Raw genomic sequence first — 21,494 nt, 5'->3', positions numbered from 1 at the left:
TGAAAGAGGGAGGGAAATTGCATGTCGCAATGCAGTCACAATGGCATTTTGTATAAAATAATTTTGGTTGCAATGCTGTTAAAATAGACTACTGGGATTCATTATTATAAATTAACCTACCACCAGAGATGTAGATTTTTGTTAAAATTAGTATGTGAAGTTTCTTTGACCGCTAGGGCAAGAGGTTTGCCAATTGACCAGAAAAACAAATGGCTCGACCAGTTCTTATGCCTTCCACAGCAGCTTGATCAGCAGAAATCAACGAAGGAAGCACTTCACAGTTTGCACATCGACCTGCTGCTAAAAGCTCAACAGGAATGGCCAGATGAACAACGCTGGCAGGAGATGGCACAAATGTCACTGAGGAAGCACTTAACATTTACACTTTTCCTCATAGCTTTTCTTTTTTAAAAAAAAAAATCTTTTTTATGATATTTATTAAACATTTAACAATTACAGAAAAAAGAAAGAAGACAATAAAAAATTACAATACTTCAAAAATAAAAAGCACAATAAAAAAACAGTACAACAAAACAATAGGAAAAACAAAAACATTTAAAAACAAAAACATTTAAAAACATATCCAGTATTTCCATATCATTATCTTTCATTTACTTGTTTCATCGACCTCCTCACACCTCCCTTTTTTGTACTGTATTCTAATTCAAATAGCTATCTCAGCAAATCCTTTCCATCTTTCTCAATTTTTGTTCTATAATTTATCTTAACACAATTTGGCGTTAAATTCTACACTTTGACCCATTAACATTCCATCCTCATAGCTTTTCGCCAATAGCAAGCAGACACTTCTGCCTCTAGTTCCTTTGTGCTGAAATGTTCTGGAGAAGCTGGAGTGTCTATGAACATTCTATGGAACGGAGCAGTTCAACAAATAGCTCTGGGAAGCCAGAGCCCTAGCTCTGGTCCAGCAACATCTGGAGGGCCCACAAGTTCCCCATCCTGGTTGCTGAAGAAGTTATGGAGCTGTGTCTGAGGAAGCTCTGGCTCAAATCAAAGGGGGTTGGGATTAAGGGGAGCTGCCACACAATTTTACTCGCTGCGGTGCACACGGGAAGCAAAGAAATCTTGTCTACCACACTCATTAGCAACTGAACACCAGTTGCCAAACCATGGTGTGTGTTTTCTAAGTCATCAATAGTGGTTGGGCATCTAGATTTTTGCACCCCTGCCATGGAGAGGACACTTGAGTGTAGGAAACCTAGCATTCAGAAGGTCCCAGGTATAGTTCCTGGCAATTCTCATTTAAAAGACCTTATGCAAATTGGGCTTGGTAAGGTAAGATAGGGCTAGATAGACCAGTAGTCTAACTCATTAAAAGGATGTTTCTTATGTTTAGCAGATAGGGATTTGCAGTCAGTCCTAGTCATCTGACAAAAGTATGAAGCTCCATACCACATTCACCCTTCACCCTTTAATGGGAATGGGGTACCTGTGGTCTTCCAGATATTGTTGGACCTCAAATTCCTCAGCCTCAGGTAGCACGGCCAATGCTCTAAGATGATGGGAGCTGCAGTTTGAGAACATCTGAAGCTTCCCACTCCTGAGGTATATTAAAGACAAACACCTTAGAAGTACAATTTTTTAAAAATGCAATATATGGCTTTAAGACTTTAGTGAGATTTCTGACCCTCAGCAGCCCAAGACAGATGCATGCACATCTCTAGAGAAAGCTCTGAAACGGTCATTAACCTCTTGCCAGCTGCCTGCCGAGTGGCTGGGTGAGCTGGTGGCTTCCACCTGCCTGCTTTCTCTTCTCAATTGCCTTCGCAGGCCTGTGCTCATTAGAGGGATAAATGACCATCCAGGGGCCCTTCTCAGACAAAAGCCGTGTTGCATCTTTGTTGTGCAAATGGTACTTTCCTCTCCCAAAGAGGCTGATGCCTTTTTTGAACTGTGCTCAGCTCAACACAGTGGAGCCTGATTATCTTCGTCGCCTTTTGTCTAGGGCCCTGAATAGCTGCATCCCCCATGGCATTTATTTTCTCGTAATGAATCCATCTCGATTGAGGTGATAATAAGGCTCCTGTTTTAATCCTCCTCTCACCCTCTCTCCACTACCTTTTTCTCTCCCAGATTGGCGAGATCGGCTGGTGCTTGTCAGGAGAGCTGTCCAGCTTTTATTCTCCTTCTGCTACCATCTGGAAACTTCATCTTCAAGGCTTGTTAAGTGACGTGATTAAGAAGGTAGCTAAATGATTTAAATAGCCTGTTTTGCAGGAGCGTCATGAAAAGGCTCTCAAACTGCCAATTTCCCCTTAATTCATTCCTTGCCAAGTTATATATTTGGCTGCACCTTCTTCTGATAATCACCACTTCTGTAGTTGATGGAGTCGGGTCCCCACCCCCCACCCTGCTCATGATGTAAGGAACTGATATTATGTCTGATTCTAGATTTGAGGCCCCCACCCTTCTCCTGGGAATGAATGAAAAGCCACCATTTCCCATCTGCATGTGCTGGCTTAAATATTTGCACATCTATAACTTCCTCATTGATTGGGGATCGTTTCACAATGAGACAAAAAGGAAACACCCAGGCATTTGGCAAAGGGTGGGGTACTAATTCAAATTGCTCCGAGCACATGTATCGCATGCAGGTAAGTCCCTGGTGTGGCAGTGCCATGGCTATGGGGAGTGGCGGCAGTGGCTAGCTGGGTTTTTTGCCCCAGGTGAAGCCTCCAGAGGGGCGCCACCGAGGCTCCCAGCCTGTGTGTGTGCATGTGCAAATGTGTCTGGGTGGGGTGCCAAACGGGCCTTTGACCCGGGTGAAATAAAGCCTAGTTTCGCCCCTGGGTGTGGACTTGAGTAACATCTCAAAGGTTCTGGGGGAAGCCAAACATATTCTGGCCTGCACAGCAAGCCACAGGTGAGAAGTAAGAAAGATGCTCCTGGTGACAGCGACCAGCACAGGAAGCTGCTTTCACCCACCCAGGCTCTTGCTCTATTTAGGTCAGCATTATCTACATAGGACTGGGAAACCAGGGGCCCTCCAGATCTTTGGCCATGCTGGTGAGGGGTGAGGGGAACTGCAGTCAGTGGTAGAGAAAGGCCAAGCTGCGGTCCCTGCGTCCTGAAGTCAGCACAGCAATTACAACATCATCAAGCGGGGGGGGGGGCATTCAGAATGCAATTTAAGTGCATGCCACATAAGTGTCATTGTGGAACCTTACCCTCGACCAAGGAAATAGTCCAAACAAAACAGGAAATGCCTTGCGGGTCCTCAGCCGCAGATCAAAGAAAAAGAAAGAGCAAGTCCTTCAGAGAGCTTTCAAGTTCAGAGGTGAAATGGAGGACCCCCAGAGATCCAGAAACTAGCCTTTGAAGAAAGAGCCCCCTGACTCTGTGCCCATGGTGTTGCGTGGACTAGAAAGGGATGGCTCCCATGTCAAGAGCCACAAAAGAGAACTTCACCTAACAAAAGCAGGCTTTGCTGTAGGCCTAAATAAATGGAAATGTCTGAAGTTCTGACTGGGTGGAGCCATGAGTGCGGATCTTCTTCCCTGTGCTCCCTGGAGAGCCACTGCCAGTCAGTGTTGACAATACTGGGCTCAATGGACCCAAGGGTCTCACTCAGTAGCAGGCAGCTTCCCTTCTTCCCTCTGACAGTCACAATGTGCTTTTGCTGTGTGTTCCCATGGGGCAAGATCCAAAAGATGGCTGATATGGGAGCCAAAGGTGCTGGAGTGCCTGGCGCAGGGAAGGGATAGTGAGTGACAGTGGGAAATAAGTCTCTCTCTTCCACTGCAACCTACAACTGTTGTTCTCTATTTGATAAGCGACATCCCTGTCTGTCGCTTAATCGCAGGTTATTAAAATTAGAATACCAAGGAAGACAGAGGCAGCGGGAATAATATTTCAAGGCTTTATCAATACCACCCACAAAATCATAAAGTAATCCATTAGGGATTATGGTAAGCATAGTGTTGTGGGTTCCTTTAAAGGGGCAGCTGCTGCTTTGAAGGAGAACATTTTCTTCACAGTTGTATGCCTCCCTGAAAGACCACTGCAATATGGGAAGGGGGCTTTCCCTAAAGGGGGGAGGTGGCCTATTTCACAGACAGGGAACCCCTCTTTCGGTGCAGCCCTAAAACACCAAGGTAGGACAAAATACGATAAAGTCATTGTGTTTATGTTGTGATATCTGTTTCACATCCCCATCTGTCATGGCCAAAGGTCAGAGAGTTGCAGTCCAACAGTATATGGAGGGCTACAGATTCCCTATCCCTGATTTAATGCGCCAAGCTTCCGGGTTAGCGCACCCGGCAATGGCGGATTTCCTCTGATCTGGAGGAATCCGCTCCGTGGAAATCAGGCGAGGCGGAGACCCATCAAAAACCACAGGCGGGAGAAGCCTGTGGACCTGGGATTCAGCTGGCACCTTTTGCGCCTCCCCTACTCGTGGGGAAACCCGGTTACGGGGATCCGGAGCGACGTGGGGTGAGCGGCGCGGTGCTTCGAATTGATTGCTCTTTTCACGGAGTGAAGCCGCATTGCTGTTGCCGGAGATCGCTGACTTTTTTCCTGTGGACAATTGGACTCTAAACAAGTACCCGTGAGTAGAACGGAAAATTGGATTATTAAACTTCGTAATTTGGCACCGGAGCGGGAAGGTCTAAACAGGAAGTCCGCCTTCCACTTTTGTAAATAGTTTGAAGCAAAGACATCGCAAGCTAAAGTCTGGAAAGTTATTTGTAAAGGACTAAATTTCCATCGGTTAAAACTACAAAAAACCCCTTGGAAGCAGGAGAAGAGGGGGGAAATCTTAAATTGTTCAAGCCTGCAGGAGAGAGAGTAAAGAAAGATAATTTTCTACCGTCTTGAACCTGGGAACGGGCTGTCAAAGACAGACGTTTTGGGAAAGTTCATTGACTGTGAATAAAACGTGAATAAAACGTATGTTGACAGATAGTCAAATAAGAGAAACATATTGATTCCAATGTTTCCTTTTGCACTAAAAAGGAACAAATATTTGAAAAACGAAAGTAATTTTGTTGCTGGATCTGCTTGTAAAAGGATGGTTACAAATAGAAATTGTTCCCTCTAGAGGGAGCTTTTGAACTGTTGTTGGAGTGGACCTGGGGAACTCTACAGCTGTAGAGATTAAAGATCGTGAGAACCTGACATTGACCTTGAACAAGAATGTGGGCAGAGGAAGCCTTAGTGATTGCTTCTTGCAAAACAAGTGCCCTACTGGAACAGCTGAGAAGATGGATTTGATGACTACTGCAATTGATAATTTCGGACAAACAGTGAACACCTATATAGAACCTGCTCAGGAACTGACCCAGGAATCTGCTCTGACAAGGCCAGCTGCGGAGAAGACAAAGGAGGAGGTTGTTGTTGAACCTCAAGTAATCCAAGTCGAGAGAGATGCGGCCCTGCAGGAACATAAGTTGTTGTTTCTGATGACTGAATCTGGAGTGAGTCAGACTTGGAGAGATGGAGTCCTGTCGGGACTGGAGATGGCAAGTTGGTCAGATCCCCCTATGCAGGGATGTCCTGGCTTTTGGGATCTGGTTTTGGGCCAGGGGGAGACTGGAGTTGTCGAGGCCCTTAACTTTGGAGGGACATTGAAGTATGCTTTGGAATATTTTTTGGATTTTAGTGCTGACCATGGAGAACGGGCTGTCGAGAAGGGATAAAGACATTCTTAGGTTGTTTCCCCGAGATCTACTCCTCAGTGACAAAGGAAGGAAATTAAGAACAAGACCAGCAGAAGACAAAGTAAAGTTCAGGTACAAATATGAAGAAGATCTGCAGAAGGGACATAGAAAAGAGTTAAGAGCCTCGGACATAAGATCACCAGGTTGATGGACTAGATGGAATAGACAGAAAGGACTGACAGAACCCGAGACCAGGAAGAAGAGACGGTGGATGAAGATTGGAAGAAAGTTTAAAAATTCATTTAGAGAAATATTGCAAAATTAATGAGTGCTAGAAAAATCTTGGAATGAAACTATTAGGCTTTAGTAGAAATGTTATAAGGAGTTATGTATAAATAAGTTTTTAAGTTCTAGGGCTTTTTATGGTAAGATAAGGCTAAAATAAATTAAGACAACTAAAGGACAGAATACAGTGAAAGATGGAAAGGATTTGCTGAGATAATTAATAATTAGAATACAAAAAAGGGAGGTGTGAGGAGGTCGATGAAACAAGTTAATGAAGATAAGGATATGGGAATATTGGATTTGTTTTTAAATTTATTCTTTTGCTCTTGTTTTTGATTTTGATGTATTGTATGTTTTGTATTTTTTTTTTTCTTTTTATTGATTTGTACTGTTTAATCTCTTTTTTCTCATTTTTCTTTTTTTCCCCTGTAACTTTAAATTCCCAATAAATATCATTTTAAAAAAAAATTAATGCGCCAAGCTTTAGTCTGGGACATGTTACCTGGTCAGTTACTGAGAATTAAGGAAAGGACTCAGACATCACAGAACAGCTAAATTTTTACCTGAGCTAGTTTAGTATAGCAGCTAAACGACTGGCCCACAAATCAGGATGTCCCCGTTTTAAATCTTAGCTTTGCCGTAAACTAACTAGGTGATCTTAGGCAGGTCACCACCTCTTTCTTTGCCTCACCCCTACCCTGTGATATGGGGAGAATAGTGCTGATGTACCTTACAGGGCTGTTTTAATGGATTACAGCTAGGTAATGCATGTGAAGTGCTTAGAACATCAGGGAGTCCGATACTCATGCTAAGGATGATTTAAAGGCTGGCCCTACCATTACTCAGAGTGAGGCAATTGCCTCAAGTCACAGACACTGGATGGTACTGGGAAGGAGTGACAGCAACACCTGCCATTCATCCCGAGCCCTTTGACCAATTGTTGTAGAACAGAGCTGTGGGTACCAAATGACCTGCCCCTGCTGCCCTCCTGCATGCTGCAAGCAAAGCAAAAAGGCGTGCAATAAGTTGTTGTGTGATGTAGAAGAGGCCCAGTGTGGTGCATGGTTAGGGCCCTCCAGTTCTTTTGGATTCCAACTCCAATCAACACCAACATGGCCAGTGGTCAGGGAAATTCAGGAGGCCAGCAGATCAGGATAGGCTGGGCTGGAGACTAGAACCAGGAAGCCCGAAGTTGAGGTCTTTGCAGAGCTCTGCAGCTCACTGGGTTATCTAGGGCCATAGTCACATTCTCTTGGCTTAGCCTATCTTGCAAGGCTGTTGTGAGAATTAAGTGGGTATGCTGAACTTTGTGGTGTATGGAGTGTTAGGGGAGGAGGAATACCTCTGGTGACAGGCATGTCATGCTCCTTCTGAAGTAGTTGGCCCACCTTTGGTTCCCACACAACACTGAGCCCTCACCTGTGGCTCCTAGAAGCTGACGGCATGGTACAGCAGTCGCAAGCCAGGAATGGCTTTGACTGGCTGGCTAAACCAGGTGGGGATAGCCAGTGGGCCTCAAACCACCAGTGACTTAGAGACTTCCCCTGCATGTGAAGACAAGCCCTGGCAGATGGAGTGGATAAGACCAGCAGTGCCAGATTACCCCGCAACAACAATTCAAAATAATATTGACATAATCTTATTTTTAAGGACATACAGAAACATGATCCATTGCAAGAAACAGCAGCACATCCTTGAGGCTTGGTCCACTCTTCGCTCGGCTGTAGAGAGGCATGACTCCCGCTCCTTCTGGCGCTTAGTTAGACCTTCGGCACCACTCAACTCAGCTACCCAGATTTCCGCTGATGAATGGATTGCCTATTATTCAACCAGCTTCGCTTCTCCAAATCATCTTACAGATCTCCTTCAATCCCCATCGGACCTCTGTTCCTGTTCTCTTAGTCCCACTTCCTCAATAAACTTTACCTCAACTCGCATCTTCAACATCATAATGTCCATGCGAAGGAATAAGGCCCCCGGCCCAGACATGGTCCCGTTGGACCTTTTCCTGACTGATCCTCTTTGGTGGAGCGAACAGCTGACTCCTGTATTCACCGCTATCTCCTCCGCCCTAGACATCCCCGACTCCTGGAGAGAAGCTATAATAGTTCCGATCTTCAAAGGCGGCCAGCCAAACATCCCTAGGAACTATCGCCCCATCAGTTTATTATCTATTCCGGGGAAAATATTTGCCGCTGTTTTACTGGAAGAACTTCTTTCATGGGTCCAGGAGAGGAACATTCTACCGCTAGAACAGATTGGCTTTCGAAAGTCAGCATCAACCATGGACCACTGTCTAACTCTCTATCACCTTGCCAGTAAATACACTGCACCAAGGCAAGGCCACCTATTTGCCGCTTTCATGGACCTGGAGGCCGCCTTTGATTCCATTCCTAGGCAGAGATTATGGTCCAAACTTGCCCATCTGGGAATTGATCCGCACCTCCTCTCCCTAATTATTTCCCTTTATTCAAACACCACAGCTTGCATCCGAAGTGATCCCAACGGCTCCCTTACCACTCCATTCCCAACAGCCAAGGGCGTCCGACAAGGTTGTCTCTTGGCCCCTTTACTGTTTAATCTCTATCTTCATGATGCAATTACCCCTTTGAAGCTAGCATCTAAGTATCCTCCTCACTTAGCAGGCCACCCCATTGTTTCCCTTTTCTATGCAGATGACGCCGTCATCTTATCCAGAACAGCTGCGGACCTAGCAAATACAGTTAATGCATTTATCGCCTATTGTAAGACGGAAGCTCTTAATATTAATTATAAAAAATCGAAAGTCCTCCACTTCACTCGTTCCCGCAAACTCAAGCTGGAGCCGCTTAAGATCACAGGTGGCTACTTAGAAAAGGTAAAAGCCTTTAAATATCTAGGCTTAATATTCACCTATAATCTCTCCTGAACCACCCATCTACAATCTGCCTTTCTCGCTGCAACCACGACCTCTAATGCCATTGTCCGATTTTACCACCAGAAGGGCGGCAAACACCTTCCAGCAGCAATTCAAATATTTAATGCCAAAGTTGTCCCTAAATTATTATATGGCTGTGAAGTATGGACTACAGCAATATCAGGTAACTTGGATCGCCCACTTCATATGTTTCTGAGATCTCTTTCCGGCGTCCCGAGATGTGTCTCAGGTGCAGCCCTACGACTTGAGTTCGCCCAGCCCTCAATTGTAAAACGAGCATGGAGTCGAGCCATTTCCTATAGCTCCCACCTACTAGCATCGGATGCTCGAATTAGAGGTGGTTTTTCCAATCTGATCCTAAGAGATATTCATAATTCCCCCTGGAAAACTACAATTAACCTCAAACTCCGCTCTTTTCTCAATCTGAATTGCAAAACTGTTCTTAACTTAGAGTGTATCAGTCCGGCGGCCCTACCTCCAATTAAAAAGAAGCTACAGCAACTTGACTTCTCTAACACAGCTTCCCATGCAAGAGGGCCGTGTTCAGGCCTAGCCCTAGCTATTCCACCCCCTGAAGGGATCCCTCTATACTGCTTCACAATTTCTTCGGAGGCTAAGCGAAGGGCCTTTACCTGTGCCCGTCTCAACTGTTTTCCTACAGCAGTTCTGTCGGGTCGTTATTCCAGAGTTCCCATCGCAAATAGAACATGCACCTGTAACGACACGGCTCTGGAGACTATGGAACATGTAATGCTCTTCTGTCCCAACTGGACAGATGAAAGATCTTGGTTTTTAACTCCTCTCGTGAACAAGCTTCATCTCCCAATCCAGCCCTGGATAGTGTCCCTTTTTTTGCAGGATTCTGATTGTTGGATTACCGAGATGACAGCTAACTTCCTGCTCAGTGTGATGAAGAGGAAAGCGGCACTAACTTCTTCTTTAACACCACAGCTGCAGTCGATATGCCGCACAACCGAACGAAGTTCCGAGTAGCCTTATTATACAAGGACAATGGAGCTAGGACAAATCTGAGGAGCCGAAGGACCCTTTAATGATCCTCCGCCAGCCTCAGCAGTTTTTTGTCTTTCTGTTTTTGTACTATCTGTCACTCGATGTTTTAAATCCCCTGTCCCTTTTGTTATCCCCCCCTTTTCCCCCGCTTTCTTTAAGTACTCGCCCAGGACGATATCTACCTTTATCTCCCCACCCCCATTTTATGTTGTTATTTCTATGTATATCATGCTATGGCCACACGGCTAACGCAATAAAATCTATTGATTGACATAATCTTGACAGCAAATTACAAAAACTTATTCGGACATAATTTGCGAACGCCCCCCCCCCTCATATTTTGATTGCCTAGGGGCCTCCGCAGGGTTTAATTAGGCACTGGAGACCAAGAGTGGGTCCAGCAAGTGGTTTCTGCATGTGCTGAAGATGGAAATGAGGGGCAGGTAAGGCTTGTCCCCTGGGAAGGGAGCCCATCCAGGAGAAGGAAAACTCTGATCCTAACCCTCCTCTGGAAGTAAAGGCAGTTGGGAGAGAAAAGTTTGAGTCTAACAGCTTTCACTGAGCTTCTTCAGGTCAAGAACCACAGGAAGGGACAGGTGAAGGATGGCTGGTCTAGTGCTTCACAGAGGAGAGGTCAAGCAATGTGTCAGAAACTCCCTGTTGCAAGAAGTGACCAGTAAGGAATCCAGTGGCAACAGGATATGAAGTTCTTCCCTGCCCCCCCCCCCCAACCTCCATGCAGCACCCAGTTAGGGCATTTGAATATACTGTTTGATGCATCTTATGACATTGGTGGCAGTTTTCAATTATTTGTGTAGAGTTTTGGTTTGGTTTTTCTTTAAATCCCCAAATGACTTGGGTCCAGATGTATGAAGGAGCAACTCAGGAAGTCTGCCTGGCTCCCTTCCTACCAGGTTTATAAAAGACTTGTAGAAGCCATCTTTTTAACAGAACTTTAGGGAGCCCTGCTTCTCCTGCAGCCTTGACTGTTCCCCTTGGCCACTGGAGTTTAGCAAGAAGTTTATGGTCTAATTTCATGGGGTTTTTTGTTATGATATTGATCTTACACTAGAAGCCACTGTAAGAACCTGCTACTGAGCTAGTCAAGAAGAGTCTAAATGAAGGGATGAAATATTAGTTGCCTTGCAATCCAGCCTGTTTTCTTGAAGATGCACCAGGGTTGGTGGGTGCAGGAGACATGGATGGGAGAGTTGATTTGCTCCATGAGCCCCCAACCCTCATTGGTATGTAAGTTTGCATGTACTTTGCTTCAGGATCCCAGACAGGGCCAACTCAAGACATTTTGGTGCCTGGGAAAACCACAAAATGGTACCCCCTCATCACCAGAGAATAAAAGGTGAGTGAAGATCTACATCAGAGAGGGGGGAAAGAAAGATCTATGTTGGGATCTGCTGCCCCTGTGGATCTTGCCACCCAAGGCAGACGCCTCACCTTGTCTCACGGGTGATCCAGCCCTGATCCCAGGGAGCATTTATCTCTTTCTAGGCACTCAGCCAGGCATTGAAACCAGACTCCAAGGGAGAGTATGGTCCTTTCTCAACTGGCAACAGAAGCTTGAGTGTCCCTATTCTCATGCCTGTTTTAAATGTGGCACTGCAGATTTTAATCACTTTAATTGGTAGATTAATGAACTAAAAGCTTTCACTGATGGATTGGCCAGGTTGCAATTTTAATCAGTGAGGACTATTTTAAAGTATTTTTGAAGCTATTTGGGTTCTGACATGTCGAATAACAGAGGGGGGAAAAGAAAAAATTCCAGATGGCCTTTCCATGTAACAAAGGATGAGGGCTTTTTGTCTATGAAATATAAAGTTCTCTCTTACTCCAATACAGGCAAACACTATTGATGTTCTGCAAACTTATTTAAATGTAATGGATTAATTAACCAATTCTTTTTTAAAAAATGCAGATGAGTAATAAACTAAAAAAGAACTTTTTGTGGTTTACAATACTCATTAAGGTGAACTTTCTGGGGCACATCTCCTGCTGTGACCCGTGAATGAATGCTGAATCTCTGTGCAAACTGGGGTGCCCCATGGCTGACACTCTGCAGCATCCTACAGTGAAGAATGGAAGGTCACTGGGGCAGCCAACATCCAGAGAGTGCTTTAGAAAATTCAGTGGGCCAAAAGCAGGCACCCGTGTGAGATCAAATGTACATAAGATGATGATGGACTATGTGAGTGGATGGAGGAAGTTGATTTTTGCTTGCATTGTAGCAAAAAGCTACCTAATTCACACTTCTCAAACCAATATGCAAACTAAACCACATCTTTTTTGAAATTTGCATCTCTTTGAATTTTGCAATGTCGTTCTACAGCTAGATGGTACAAAAATACATAAATTTGGAGGGAGTGTGCATGAAAATGCATATATTTCTTCTGGACAGCAATAATACAAGAAATATGCAAAATAATTAAGCAAGTATTAGAAGTCACCCCAGAACTGGCCCTCCTAAACATCTTCCAAGACAATAATGCCCACTCACAACACAAAGAGCTCATAATCCACCTACTCTCAGCAGCCAGAAGCACCATAGCCAGACACTGGAGAGACCTGTCAGGAGTAAGCATAGACCAAAGGTATCAAATAGTATGGGAAACAGCCCTACTAGAAAAACCAACCAACAAACTGAAATTGACAGGGGGACAAATAGAAGACGCCTTCACCCCCGTATGGCTCCCCTTTATTACATACGCAGCCCAACAAGACGACAACAAGAATCCATCAACAGCATACAAATCAATCTGGCTAGCCTGATTAAAAAATACACATTCACACCCCACTCACACACAAAAACAATTCTCACTACAGCCAACCAAAGACAACCAACCACACCACCCCGAACCTCTCTCACCACCAAGGAAATACAACAAGTGAATAGTAAGAGAACCCATACAAGTGATGCTGACACAACACCCCCCCCAAAGGAATAATAGAAGCATAACTACCCTCCACCCTCCCCCTCCCCTCCTCCCTTTCTTCTTCTTCTTCCTAATTGTTTAAACCAATTCATGAACCAATAACTTATACATTGACCACTAATAATGAAATATATATTGTAGATATTTTTCCACATTTATTATGCTATTTTTGTGATGTACATATGATATGAGAAAACTTGGTATACTTATTTGTATAACATTATTCTTGTTTATAAAACCCAATAAATAAATAAAAATGCAGACATATTAGATCTGGAAGGCCAAGATTTAAAATTTGGCTGGCATGCATGCCTTTGGTATGCGTTTTATGAACCACATTATTAGGAAGAATTTGTACAGAGTCTCGGAGAAATAAAAAAATCTGTTAGAAAAGAAAACACCCTTATGACTATCTCCCATTGAAGCACAATTACAATCAAGAGAGTAGATTTGGATAGACAATGGGCAACTTACAGGGATTTGCTGGACTTTACGGGGGGCGGGGAGGACCCAGAGTGAAACCTATGGAAGAAGAAGAGGAGGAGGAGGAGGAGGAGGAGGAGGAGGAGGAGGAGGAGTAGTTTGGATTTGATATCCCGCTTTATCACTACCCAAAGGAGTCTCAAAGCGGCTAACAATCTCCTTTCCCTTCCTCCCCCACATCAAACACTCTGTGAGGTGAGTGGGGCTGAGAGAAATCAAAGACGTGTGACTGGCCCAAGGTCACCCAGCAGCTGCATGTGAAGGAGCGAGGAATCGAACCCGGTTCCCCAGATTACGAGTCCACCGCTCTTAACCACTACACCACACTTCTGCCAGGTCCTAACCATGATAATCCACTGGGTGAGATGCCCTGCCTCCACCCCTCACTCAGCAAATAATTATTCTTGCTCAACCTGCCCTTGTTCCACCTCATTAACACACCAGGGGAGGGGGTAGTCCTTTTCTGAAAACCTAAAGTTGGAACTTAATATGCCATGTTTCACACCCCCACACTCCAATGTTTCATCTGCACTGCAACTCCTCCAAAAGCCTTTACACCTACTGCACATATCAGCACCTTTGCCAGGGGATGCAGCTGCAAAGGTTTGTAGTCACATCAGTAGGGATGCCTACACAGCATCCCCTTCATGTTTGGTAAAGGTAAAGGTACCCCTGCCCGTACGGGCCAGTCTTGACAGACTCTGGGGTTGTGCGCCCATCTCACTCAAGAGGCCGGGGGCCAGCGCTGTCCGGAGACACTTCCGGGTCACGTCGCCAGCGTGACAAAGCTGCATCTGGCGAGCCAGCGCAGCACACAGAACGCCGTTTACCTTCCCGCTGGTAAGCGGTCCCTATTTATCTACTTGCACCCGGGGGTGCTTTTGAACTGCTAGGTTGGCAGGAGCAGGGACCGAGCAACGGGAGCTCACCCTGCCGCGGGGATTCGAACCGCCGACCTTTCGATTGGCAAGCCCTAGGCGCTGAGGCTTTTACCCACAGTGCCACCCGCATCCCTTTTGTCATGTTTGGTACTTGGGACAAATATCCCACCTGCCCCATGGGCAAGCTGTACTGCACGTTCCCTGTCCTCATTTTCTAAGCATATGGATCCCCACCAGCCCCTCCTCCAGTTCCCCTGATGCTGACATTCTATGGCCCACCTCCCTCTCACGGGATTTCTGCTCAGTGCTGGTCGAATGAGTATTAATAAACAGCTTTGGGATGAGTCACCTTCCTCCCCACTCCCACCAGGCAATTAACTCCAGATCTGCAGATAACGAGCTCTACGGGGCTGTCATTGCCCAAGTACAAAAGGCTCTGCTGTGTTCGCATCAGATAAACCCCCCCTAAGCCTCTGTGGCAGTATTAAAAATCCTGGGTTTTGAATTAGGCAGGCAAGTGATGGGCAGGAAAGCTGGAACAGGGACTGCATGAGGCAGCCCTTGTATTTTCTGAGAAAAGTGTCTGAACTTCCCGGAATTATTTCCTTCCTATCCTGATCTGACTTCCATTAGCAGATTCCTAAGGGGCCCAGCCATCACCCTGTGTTACTGTTTGGGGGCCTCTATACCATTGCAGCTCTGATAAAGCAAGGACTAAAGGCCAAGAAGCAGCTGGCTAGTTCAATCCAGTATGGGAAATTCAGGCTCACTGCTGCTTTGGTGCTCCCTGACCCACAAGCACACAGCCAGCCCACCAACCTCCTTTCCCTATCTGCTGCCCTCCGGCCAACAGCACAATGCTCTTCCCTCTTCCCCTAGGCTGCCTCCAGTACCTCTTTTTGTCTCCTGCATCTTTCAGCTTGCAATCTCTTGCAGTCCTCTTGGTCATCGCTTATTCATTTAAGAGTTTTTCCTAGTCAAACCTGGCCTTCACTGCTGGCTTTATGATGAAGTAATGCGGAGCAGCTGAGTTCAGTTCAGTTCAATGTTAAGCAGCATCTTCAGGCAGTGACTGCGGGAGAAGGAGGCCTTATATTTTCCTGCCTCTAATTGCTCCGCATGTTTGGCATTTTAACAGCAAAGCTCCAGGCGAGAGTACTAGGTCATTTTGACTTGGTTGCTTCTGGTCTTGAAATTTGTAAGGCGAATTACTGCTTTCTTCCCTTGCAGTAATTGTACTTTTGTCAACATGCTGTTATACCGAAGGTTTTCCCTCGGATCAGTTAGAATTGCCCTGAACATTCCATGACATCACAGCAGTGCAGCCAATGACTTTGGGCGAACAGAACTGCCAATCACGTGTTTTTAGCATGTGTCATGCGTAGGAAATGGGACACCCCCTTCTGCCAAGACTCTCACAATGACGCAGGAGGAAAGACAGCTGTGCCTCCTCTTTCCTTCCCTGTCTTGCCATCTGTTCTCCTTCCCCGCCTGCAGGCTGGCATAGCTGGAGACCTGGGACGCTTTCAGATTCTGGCAGTTTGGGGGTAGGGTTCAATCACATACCCACAAATTCAGGTTCCACGGTTAAAACCAATTCTGGCATTTCTGTGCAACAAACCTGCTTCCCACCCACCCCAACTTTTTGCAAATACCAGGATGGCTGCTCCATTTGGACCTGGACCACAGCTGCTACAAAAGCCTGGGGGGACCTGGAACCCCCCTAGAAAAGCCAGCCAGACCCTAATGCACCCCTTTCTCCCACATGGCCCCCCACCTTACTTTCCTCTCTACTATACCCCACCCAGCTACACAGGCCCCCAACAGCCCCTAGAAACATGTAGTGAGACACGGCTACCTTTCTCCCCCCATGACCTCGAACTTACCACAGAGGGTTTTCTTCCCCTTCCTCGCAGTTTCCTTCCCTCGCTATCCAGCTCTTGTTTAAACTCTTTCCTGCACCCATACCCCATTACCTGCCCGGCCCCCATCTCTGCCCTGACAATGCTGCAGCTGGAAGAGGGCAGTGGCCCTGAGCGGCTGCAGCCCGCCCTGGCAAGACGAGGAGGTGCCTGCCGCCATGTACCCAGCGGGCAAGCCGAACCAGCACCACCACCTCAACCCCCTTGGGCAAGGTGATCATGCCAGCAGCTCCCAAACATCCAGCTACAGACCCTTTCTCACTGCTGCTGTGACTGAGCCACCCGTGGGGTGCCCCTGGCATGCTAGGGGCAGCTAGGCTGCTGCATTGACAGCGTTTAGAACGTTCATTGACAGGTAGCTAAACAAGAGAATACATTGTTTCTACTGTCTCCGGTTGTTTTCAAAAAAAAGGAGTAAAAGTAACTGAAAATTGAAACTAACTTTGGATTATTGGAACTGTGTTTAAAAGAGGACATACTGACTAATACAAATAGAAACTGTTTTCCCCTAGTGGAAGCTTTTGAAATTGGTTGCTCTATAGGAGCTGGGCTAGGGGAATTTCCAGCTGCAAGATAAAAAATTGTGAGACTCTGGAATTGACCTTGAATCTCTTAAGTGTTATGGCAAATGGAAAGGAAAAAACAGACGGAATGTCGACAGAAGAGGCCTTAGTGGACGCATTAGTGAAAATAAACAATTCGCTGGAACAACTTCACAAGAAAACAGACGTGATAAATGTGAAAGTGGATGCTGCAAATATTATAATTGACTTAATTGTAGAAAGTTTAAATAATCTGGGACAAAAGGTGAATACCAATACAGAAACCACCCAGAAATTGATACAGGAATCTACTCTGATACGGCAAACTGCAGATGAAGTCAGGGAGAAAACCCTTGCTGCTGAATGTAAAGCAATACAATTGGAGAGAGATAGAGTCCCATCCATACAAAGACAACTTGATGAACATAAGCTGACATTCGTTATGATTGAACTTAAAGAAAAACAGACGAATTTGAGGACCAGAGCCCTACCTGAATTGGGAAAGGATAGCTTGACAGAGTTTAAGGAGGAGACAGGACTAACATTGGTTGAGAAAGAGAGGTATTTGGGGGTTAGTTTGACCGCCAAAAATGTGAATCTATTTAAGGATAACTGTGAAGGATGTTGGATTGAAGAGAAGGGGGATTTGGAAATATGGACAAATCTGAAGTTGTTATTGTTGGGCCGAGCTGCTGTGGTGGGGATGAGGGCTGCTGTGTTGCTGGGGATGTTGCTTTTGTTTCAAACATTGCAAGCTTTGGATGGGATAGATTGTCTCAGGAGGTGGCAGAGGGATGTTTCTAGATTTGTTTGGCAGGGCAGGAAGCCTCGAGTAAAATTTAAGATATTGACGGATGCCAAAGAAGGAGGTGGACTTGCCCTGCCAGACCCCTAAACTTTGTTGTGAACCATCTGCTTTTTGCTGGCTGAGAGAATGGCTGCTTCTTGAAAGCACTGAAGTGTTGGATAATGGCAGACGAAGTTGATGGACTATATGGAATTGGCGGAAAAGACTGGCAAGATCCGAGACCAGGGAGAAGAGTCGGGGGAAGAAGACTGGAAAAAGTTTAAAGACTATTTATAGAAATATTGTAAAATTAATGAATGTTAGAAGAATGTTGGAATGAAGTTATATGGCTTTAGTAGAAATGTTATAAGGAATTAAGTATAAATAGGTTAATAGAAAATTAAAGGAAAAAATAAGGCAAGAATGTGTTAAGATAATTATAGGATAGAAAACAGAGGAAGATGGAAAGGAATTGCTTAAACAATTAATAGAAGTGGAATACAAAAAGGGAGGTGTGAGGAGGTCGTTGGAAATAAGTGAATGAAAGATAAGATATTGAAAATGTTTGAGGTGTTTTTAAACTGTTTTTGTTTGTTTTTGCTTTGTTTTGTTAGTTTAATGTGTTGGTGTTATGTAGTGTTTTTGTATTGTATTTGTATTGTTCTTTTTCTTTTCTTTTTTTTTGTTTGTAGTGTTGTGTTGAAAAAAGTAATAAATGTCTTTTAAAAAAAAGAAACATCTGCACACAGAGGCTTATTAGGCTGGTCCTCCATCTTTAATGATTGCTCTACCTGCAGCTGTGCCACTCCAGCTGAAATCCCTTCTCCCTTTTCACAGCTTTTCAACATGCAGTAGCACCTTGGCTACCCTGAGGCGCACGTGTCACAAACTGGCACACTCTGCCCTTTCTTACACAATCCCAGTCTTGTGCCTTCATGCACACAGCAGCACTAGGCAACAGCATCTAGGGAACAGCCTTTGGTCCTTGGCTGGGAGCAGCTCTTCAAAGTTTCAGGCAGGGAGTCTGGGGTTTGCCCTCTGCAGGCAAAGCTGATGCTCTGCTGCGGTGCGACAGCAGTCCTCCTCCCCTTGTTCACAGTCTGCTCTCATCTCGCAGTCCTGTGCCTGCCCTTTCTCTCTCTCTCTCTCTCTCTCACACACACACACACCTCCCATCATTCCACTTTGGGCAAACAGATTAATGGAACAATATCATGCTGTCTGGAAAAAGGATAATGTAATGAAAAAGGATTCACTGGTGCCATTACTAAAACAGCAATCTCTTCCAGGAGGCTCCCCTGCTGAGAAAATTAGTAGCTTCTTAATTAATTTGAAATTATATTGGTCATTAATATATCATTATATTTGCACTTGCTATGCTCCTGGCACCGGAATCAGGTCAGCAAAGCGGAACCCAGCAGCACTGATGACACAGACAGGGATGGGTGGGCAATAGCTGAGGCCCGTGCTCTGGAAGGAGAGTCCCTTGCCCCACCAAGAGCCCCCCTGTTTGATGCTGCTCATCCCCAGTCTTGCCTCCTGGCCCAGATGGGGCTGCTGGGCAACATGAGCCAAGGACACAGGAAGCTGCCTTTTACTGAGTCACAGGAAAATGGATGAAATGCAAGAGCTAGAACTTTACAGCATTCCAGATTCTACAAGTCTAGGACTTTTGTGTTTTTTAAAGACACCGGTGCTGCTACAGTGCCATGGGGGTGGGGGATCAGGTTCCACAGGTTCCTTCCAGCTTGTCAACCTCAGATTCACTATTCCTGCCCCCCGCCTCCCCAATCACTAGAATCAGGCTCAAAACCAGGAACCTGGCTCAGTTCCTTTCCTAGTGACATTGTAACATCTGATTCAGTGCCCACGTCAGGGCTAGACTCTGGGGTTATGAAATAACATTTTTAAAAACCTATCCAAATTCACCTCCACAATTCCAAAGCAGCCATCTGAAGCCATGTCAAGAGGAGATGTTCAGCCAAAAGGCCTTTTTGTTATGATGCTCTGGAAGAATCAGGCTTATTTTAAAAACAGAAATTTTTTTTGAGAGTTGCAAAACTTCCCCACAGATGGAGAAATGGACTCATGACATCACAGTTTCTAGTCAATCTTTTTATTGGTTGGTTGGTTGGTTGGTTGGTTGGTTGGTTGGTTGGTTGGTTGAGCCAGTATGGTGTAGTGGTTAAGAGCGGTAGTCTCGTTATCTGGGGAACCGGTTTTGCGTCTCCGCTCCTCCACATGCAACTGCTGGGTGACCTTGGGCCAGTCACACTTCTCTCAGCCTCACTCACCTCACAGAGTGTTTGTTGTGGGGGAGGAAGGGAAAGGAGAATGTTAGCCGCTTTGAGACTCCTTAAAGGGAGTGAAAGGCGGGATATCAAATCCAAACTCTTCTTCTTCTTCTTCTTCCTGGGAAGGCAGTGCAGGATATAAGTCTCATAAGCAATCTTCATATATAAAAACTGCACACTCTCCAACTCACCAGTCCTCTGCTTGTGGCCAACATTCCTTGGTGGCCTGATTTCACCCCCTGCAACCTGCTGGGACCCTCTGCCAGATTGTCAAACTCCCCCTCCTCCCAGCTCCTCCCATTCTTCCCCTGGATCAGACCACCCCCTCCAAGACACCACCACAAAACCCATGACAGGGAGCAGGGCAAGGCCACAGCAAGATTGGGGCCATTTGGGTGCACAGGTGAAGTCCATCAGGTGCTCTTGCCCCTGTATCCACACAGTCCCCACCTCACCACCCCCTGCCCTTCCCTGCCCAAGTAAGCGTCAGAAACGCAGCAGCCAGGAGGGCACCTCCATCTCACCATGAGGGCCATACTGACCACTGTGACCCAGTCCCCACTTCAAAACTTGCCTCTGCTATGAACTCACAACAGGGTTAAACTCGCTGTGTTCTCGCTCTCTCTCTCTCTCTCTCTCTCTCTCTCTCTCTCTCTCTCTCTCTTGCTCTCTCAAACCCTCATTAAACCACCTCCCTACCTTTCAAGGTTGTTGGAAAGTTTGCCAAGATACCAGAGAGTGGTAGGGGATGCTTTATCCCATGTTGATGGCCTTTCAGCTGATTCCCTGGTGGCCCACTGGAATGCAGAGTTAACCAGGGCTATCGACTGTCTGGCTCTGAAGCACCCTCTCTGATTGCATCGTGGTTTTCTTCAGAGCTGAGGGTGAGGAAACAATCGCTGAGATTGCTAGAGCGTCGGTGGCAGAAAACTGAATTGGACCGGACACGGGTTACAGTTAAACATCGAGCCTACCAAGTGGCAATAGAGACGGCAAATAAGACTTTCTTCACCACCTCTATTGCAAAGTTTTTTGCAGATAAAGTCACTCATATTCGGAAGGAGCTAGACACCACCGTGGGAGCAGGGCTGGGGCGGGAGAGTGCTAGAGCCCTGTCTGCTCAAGTTGCATGGAATCAATTTCAATCCATTACCCCCGAGGATGTGGACAGGCGGCTTGGATGCGTGAAACCAACCACTTGTCTCCTTGATCCTTGCCCATCCTGGCTGATAAAAGCAAGCCGGGAAGGGCTGAGTGATGGGCTCTGCGGGGTGGTGAATGCTTCTCTCTGCGAGGGAGCCTTCCCAGACCCGCTGAAAGAGGCGGTCATTAAACAGCTTCTTAAAAAACATCTTTAGACCCGGCCAATATGGCCAACTATCGTCCAGTCTCAAATCTACCATTCTTGGGCAAGGTGATTGAGCGGGTGGTTGCTGAACAACTCCAATTTGGATCCCTTCCAATCAGGATTCAGGCCTCATCATGGGACTGAAACTGCCTTGTTGCGCTGGTTGATGATCTCCGGCGGGCTAGGGACAAAGGTGAGAGTTATTTCCTAGTTCTGCTGGATCTCCCAGCAGCCTTTGATACAATTGACCATAGCATCCTTCTGGACTGTCTAGAGGGGCTGGGAGCTGGGGGCACTGTTATACAGTGGTTCCGCTCCTTCCTCCTCGGCTGTGTCCAGAAAGTGGTGTTGGGAGATGAGTGTTCAGACCCCTGGGCTCTCAATTGTGGGGTGCCTCAGGGTTCTGTCCTCTCCCCCATGCTTTTTAACACCTATATGAAGCCGCTGGGAGAGATCAT

Source organism: Podarcis muralis, chromosome 2 (genome assembly GCF_964188315.1).
Source record: "Podarcis muralis chromosome 2, rPodMur119.hap1.1, whole genome shotgun sequence".
Taxonomy (NCBI): domain Eukaryota; kingdom Metazoa; phylum Chordata; class Lepidosauria; order Squamata; family Lacertidae; genus Podarcis; species Podarcis muralis.
Note: the sequence above shows the minus strand (reverse complement) of the source record.